At 41.0% G+C, this 6,381-nt stretch overlaps 1 long non-coding RNA gene across 2 annotated transcripts; it reads left to right on the forward strand.

Annotated features, from left to right (window-relative positions):
* Window positions 1–1,214: 1,214 nt before the first annotated feature.
* On the forward strand, window positions 1,215–3,504 carry LOC139084026 (uncharacterized). 2 transcript variants are annotated; one of them, XR_011541312.1, is made up of 2 exons: window positions 1,215–1,336; window positions 3,359–3,504. It is a non-coding gene; the product is annotated as an uncharacterized lncRNA (long non-coding RNA). The 2 variants fall into 2 exon arrangements; XR_011541311.1 differs by lacking the exon at window positions 1,215–1,336 and adding an exon at window positions 1,551–1,630.
* The last annotated feature ends 2,877 nt before the right edge of the window (window positions 3,505–6,381 follow it).

Below are 6,381 nucleotides of genomic sequence, written 5' to 3' on the forward strand. Positions count from 1 at the left end.
CAACTTTTTAGATTCTCCTCTCTTGCGTCTAAGGATTCAAGGTCCAATTAAGACCAATCTGAAAAACAAGCTACATCCCCTCTGACATTTAGAAACAATAAAAAATTATAACTAGGTGTTTTAAAACTAGAGAGAGTTTTTATCTATTTCGTTTAATTCATTAAACATTTCACAGCAACACACTAGACACTTGGGGCACAACAGTAGATCAGACACTGTCCTCACCCTTAGAGAGATCACTCTCTAAGGACTGTCGCAGCCCTAGTGCGTAGTGCAGAGCCTGCCACGTAATGAGCACCCACACAGTGCTCCCTCGCTTTCATAAAAGAATTAGATGCTTTGGTTTGTATAAATTTTGGATTAGCATAACTACAGTGTTTTACAGAAATTGAATAAAAATATACATTCCTATATTTATTAAGCCTCAAGTTATCCTATTAGGGAGTTTAATAGTTCACTAGAATCTGCCTTCAAATTTAGATTACTCCTCCCAACGAGGAAACAGCCACATCATCCCATTAGTATAAAGTCAGGTGCCCCTTTTGTTTCTCCAGAATAGAATGGATGGGAGAGAAAACATTCTGGCAGCTAGCCCCTTTTACAACATGGCAAAATATCCTCCAAAATGTTCAGTTGTTATCACAGGTGCTGTCTGAATGGTCCTGCCTCTGTCAGTTGGAGTTGGGAAGTGCCAGACAGCTCTGCAGAGGGCTTCCTTGAGAACGTGGTTATTTCCTCATCCATCCAGCCGCACTGGCAGAGGGTGTGACTGGCGGGGTCAGGGGAGATGTGCACAAAAGGGCATTGTTCAGAATCAGCAAGGTATGTTTAGAGGAGCAGCCTCACTTTGTGGAAGGTTTCTTTAGAGACATACTAAGTTAGATTCGTAGAATCATGAATTTAGAAGATAACTCAAAGACGAAATAGTTCTGGAATTTGTGTTTACCTGTGGCCTCCACAAAGGCTTCTACTTAGCAGGTTCTTCAGGCTTTCACTGACACTTTCCTCGAAGTCTTTCCACTTCTGTCCACTGCCTGTTTTCAAAGCCACTCTCTCATTTAAACTTTTGTAAGGGTAGCACCTCACTCTTGGTACCAAAATCTGTCTTAGTTACCAGTTGTTGCATAACAGATTACCCTAAAACTTTGTGACCTAAACAACAATAATCATTTATTATCTCACTGAGTCTCTGTGGGTCAGGAATCTGGGAACATCTTAGCTTTTTGGTTTTGGCTCAGAACTTTTCATCAGGTTGCAGTCAAGATGCTAGTCTGCACGGTGGTTATTTGAAAGCTGGACATGGCTGAAGGATCTGCTTCCAAGGTGGCTCAATCATGTGAGTTGGCAGAGGCCTCAGTTCCTTCCAACAATGACCTGTCCATAGGGCTGGTTAAGTGTACTTACGACACAGCAGCTGACTTCACCCAGGGGGAATGGTTCAAATGAGAGTAAGGCCAAAACCACAATGCCTTTTATGACCTAGTCTTGGTAGTCAAACATCATTATTTCTGCAATAATCTGATAGTACATAAGTCAACTCTGTTCATTGTGGGAGGAGACTAGATAAGGATGTGAATACCAGGAGGCAAAGATCCTTGGGAGACATCTTGGAGTGTGGATATAAAAGGAGGTAACCCAGAGATTAGCAATAATAGGAAGCCAAACAGTGGTGTGCTGATAAACCAGCTCTCCAAAAACAAAACGAAACAAAAATACCCTGATGTGGAATGTTTGCCATGGTGTAAATACTCCCTCTAGGGCCAATTTTAAGCTACCAATGGTTTGACAACAGGATTGCAAAATTCCCAAGTATGTAACAATTGATTCTCATGAGATGGTAAGAGGCAACTTTGGGATACAATTGCCCCCAAGGCTGGAGAGGATGCAGGATACAGGATAGATCTGAAGGCAAGTAGGCATAGGACTGGCTCATTTAAGCGGCAAAAATGGAGGAGCTGGGACAAATCTATAGGGACAGAAAGCACATTAGTGATTGCCTGGGAATGGGGGTAAGAATGGGAATTGATAGCCAGTGAGCTGTCGATTGGGGATCTTCTTGGTGTGATGGAAATTTTGCTGATGGTTATGCAACTTTGTAAACTCACTAAAAGTCATTTTTTTTGAAAAAGGGGAGGAGCTAGGATTCCATCCAGATCTCTCTAAATCCACCATACCATGCTACTATGAGGTATCAGGAAAAAGAAGCTACGCTCTGTGCTGTTTGGTACTTCAGACTTTAAGGAGGCCCAGTGATCCCCACCTCCTGGTGTTTACTCTTGTATAATCTCCTTCCCTGGAGTGTGGGCAGGACCTGTGACTTGCTTCTAATGGATAGAATATGACAAAGGTGATGGGATGTTACTGCTATGGTTATGTTATATAAGACTCCCTCTTACTAGCAGACCCATTCTCTTCCTCCTTGCTGGCTTTGAAGAAAAAAGCTGCTATGAATCCTATAGTCACAAGGAAATCAATTCTGTCAATAACCTGAATGAGCTTGGAAGTGCATTCTTCCTCAGCCAAGCCTCCAGATGAGAATGCAGCCCAGCTGACATGTTGATTGCAGCTTTGTGAGATGCTGGGCAGAGGCACAGCTAAGCTGCGCCTGAACTCCTGACCCACAGAGATATGAGAGAATAAACTTGTGTCGTTTTAAGCTGCTAAATTTGTGATAATTTGTTACACTACGATAGAAAAATAATAAACCCTCCTCTGAGTATAGTTATATCAAACTGTATGGTTAAACTTATGTTTCATGTTTTATTATAATTTTATGAACACATTTTACAGGTGTGTCTCTTCTTTCTACCTTTTTTATTTTCCAGGATAAATAATTGTCCTGTTTTCTTTGACTTGTTTTCTATGTTTACTTGTCACTAATTCATCTCTAAACCTGCTGTATAAGTATAAGTCTGTTATCAATATGATCAAACACGTCAGGCAAAATGTCAACATAATTGTTGCTGTTGAGCAGTTTGATTCCACTCTGATTCTCTCTGTCTCTGTTCACCCCTACTCTGGAGAGCGTTTCCGTTATCTTCCTTTTCTGAATTCTAAATTTTGATAATGATGTGTAGTGGTAGTATTTCTTTTTCATTCATTGTGTTGGGCACCCTCAAGATACTTTCAATCAGAAGATGTACGTCAGTTCTGCCACATTTACTTTTTATGCTCTCTCTCTGTCTTTTTTTTTTTCAGAGAGGGGTAATGTCCTCCTCTCCATTTTCTCCTCAAGTAGGAAGAATGTCAAGTCTTGTTTTTGCTCTACATCTCTCTTGCCTTCTCAAGGACTTATTTCTGCAAATACCTCCTGAGGTTAAGGCTGCATATTAAGTCACCTCTTTGCTTTTCTCTTTAGGTTTCGGAGTGCTGGGATCTGCTGAATCAGTCATCACTCATCCATCTGCCTTCCAGCTTCCAAAATGTTGATGTTTTCTCTTCTTCTTTTTTTTTTCTTTTTTGTTTTTTGAGCTTAGCCCTTTTTAAAAGATCACTTTACTGTCATTTCCGTGTATTTTTGGAAGAGAAACTGTTTGTTCATTCTAATGTCTTTAACCAGAATCTGACCTCTCTACATTTAACTTTCTTGTTCTTCTCTAATAATAGTCCTAATGAGATAAGCAGGAAAGATATCATTGCCCTTCTTTTACTGATAAAATATTTGAGAGTTAGATTGTTTAAGTGACTTGTTTGAGATTACTAAACAGGTCCTAGAATATTCAAGTCTCAGAAGTCATATTTGTTATTCTTTTTACCTAATGTAAATTGCTGCCCAATTCTGGCCAATAGGCTCAAAGGTTAGTAAATTTGGAAGCTGCCTTCTATTCCAGTGTATCCCAAATGTACACCACAGAACACCAGTCCCAGGGGAAGTTCTGTAAAAAGGGTTTCCAGGATCAACCACATCAGAGGAGCACTCTCCACTAATAGATGCCCTTAATTCTATGACACAATTAATTGTAGGCGATAGTTATTAAGATTTAATAGTAGATTTTGGTGGAGCTGCAGGAAGGGTTGGGAAGAAGTGTATTAAACATAATATTACAGGAAACATATAGAATTTTAGAAATGTAAAATTGTTTTTAAAAGTAAATCTTAGAATTGAGCAAACACAATATATCTCCTTTCCATAGTTGTTCACATGTTAAAGACTTTGAAAATGGTGATAAAGAAAGCCTTTAAGAATATTTAATTCAGTGTTTCTCAAATGAATTTGACCATGAAAACCCTTTTTCACTGAAGACATTAATATTCCAAGTAATTTGTTTGTTTACGTAATAACTCTTTGTTGGGCCTCCGCCGTTTGCAGGGCGCTGTGCTGTGTGCTAGTTGTCGGCATGGCGATAAACCAGCTCAGACCCTCATGGGGTTTCAGTGAGGTAAGTCTGTGTTTAACAGAGATCTGAGCCTAATCTGAAAAATTTGTAAGGTTTACTCTGAGGAACTGACATTCAAATTAGAACCAAAAGGAGGAGTGTGAGTTACTTAGCTTCTTGAAGGAGAGTGGAGGGAAAAGAATATTCCAGGAATAGGTAGTGTTGTTTCAGACTCCACACTGAGAAATGCTGAGCCAGCTCACCCTCCTTCATTTATAGGCAAGGAAAGCTGAGCCTAGAGAAGTGGGAATTAAAGGATGTCACTGTTGAACAGAATCTTAGACACCTAGTCCAACGCTACACCCAACACACAAATTACCCTGACCACACCCTAGATAAAGAGATGCCCTCCTCCTTTTAACCATGTAAGTGGAAGGAAGCCAGCACTTCTTAGAGGTTAAGAGAGACCTGAGTCAATCTCATTTGGGGAATCATCAAATGTTAAAAGGAAAAAAATGCCAAGACAGGGTTATTTTACATTTACAATATTTACACTAAATAAATATTTTTTTGACACACACGTAAAAACACTAGGGAAACACAATGATTAAATACACAACCTCATATAGAGATGATGCCCAAAGTTTTGACTCAAGCCTCCTGGGAATGTGAGACCCAGATCGAGTCAGACTCCTAAGCCCCAACCACCTACCCCCACCGTGTGGGCTTTGTGAAGTCTCACCAGCTCTCCTTCTGCAGGTGGAACTGAGAATGTGGCATCCACCTATTGGGCTACCTTTTGGAGACACACGGAACCAAGTGTCTCCGTCTTCCATCAAAAAGCACTTTATATATGACTAGACACTCTGCATGGGCCTCCAAGGTTGAAATATCTCCAGTGTCATTAGCCTTTCTCAGATGCCACAGTTTAGGGCTTTCATTCTCCTGTTTCATCTCCTAAACCCTGGAAAACCTAGAGGGTCACATTCGCTTGGCTCTATGAAGCTCCTCTGTCTACACAGTGGCATGATAGCTTTCTACTTATTTAGATGCACAATTTTCGCTGAATCATTTCAGCCCCATTTGCCTCATTTCATACTAACTGACAGGGAATTTCCCCCACTACAGCTCTATCCTGTCATCACCTTCCAATAGGCATTCTTTCCTGAGTGCAGTGTGCTCTTTCAGCAAGACAAAATTGGTTTTGCATGTTACTCCGCAATCTGGTTGTTCAGTTGGAATGTGTGGACCCTGAATCTCTATTTCAGCCAGTCTGATGTGCCCACGGATCACACACAAGCCAGTGACTGAAGGTGAACTAAAGATGCTTGAGAGAAGGTTTTGGCAATTTTCAGGATTCCCCTCACTCTCCCTGTCTAGTTCCCCCTGGAACCCAGCTCCAGGGGCTTGAACCCGTTTTTAGACTTGCAACTTTTATAGTTTTCACCTGACTTTGATTCAATATTCCTTTAAGCATTTTGATTGGATCTTATTTCTTTGGCTTGTGCTCTTCCCAATGACCTCACATAAGACATCCTTCCCCTCATTTTGGCCTCTTGGAACATTTTCCTTCCAATACCCTTCTTGTATATTACACTGGCAAAGCCCATTTTAGCCATTACTGAAGACAAAAGTGTAAAACATGAGTACTTGGGAAAACTAGTCTCTCGCTAATTCTAGAGAGTTCTCCATCAAGCCTAAATTCCTAGGACATTTCCCATCTGAGACATGTAATGGTTGCACAATATACATAAGGATCCCCATATGTGAGGCCTTCATGAGGGTTTGTTGAACAAAGTCTGGGTCAGGGTCTCTATCTCTGGGCTCTTTGGGAAGTGTCAGAGCCCCAAGAGACAACAAGTAAATTTGGTGATAGTCCTTCAGAAGACTGAATAATTGTTCTTAATTCTTCATGCCTTTTGCCATGGCCTCCAGTGAGAGTAGGCAGAGTATCTTTTCTGGCTCCATTGGATATTGGCCTAGGTCCAGTGACCTGCTTTGGCCAGTTGAGTGTTAGCAGAGGAGATGCAGCCGAGGATGCACAGGTACTCGCCCGGAGTGCTTG

This window comes from Equus przewalskii, chromosome 6, assembly GCF_037783145.1.
Source record: "Equus przewalskii isolate Varuska chromosome 6, EquPr2, whole genome shotgun sequence".
Classification (NCBI taxonomy): Eukaryota; Metazoa; Chordata; class Mammalia; order Perissodactyla; family Equidae; genus Equus; species Equus przewalskii.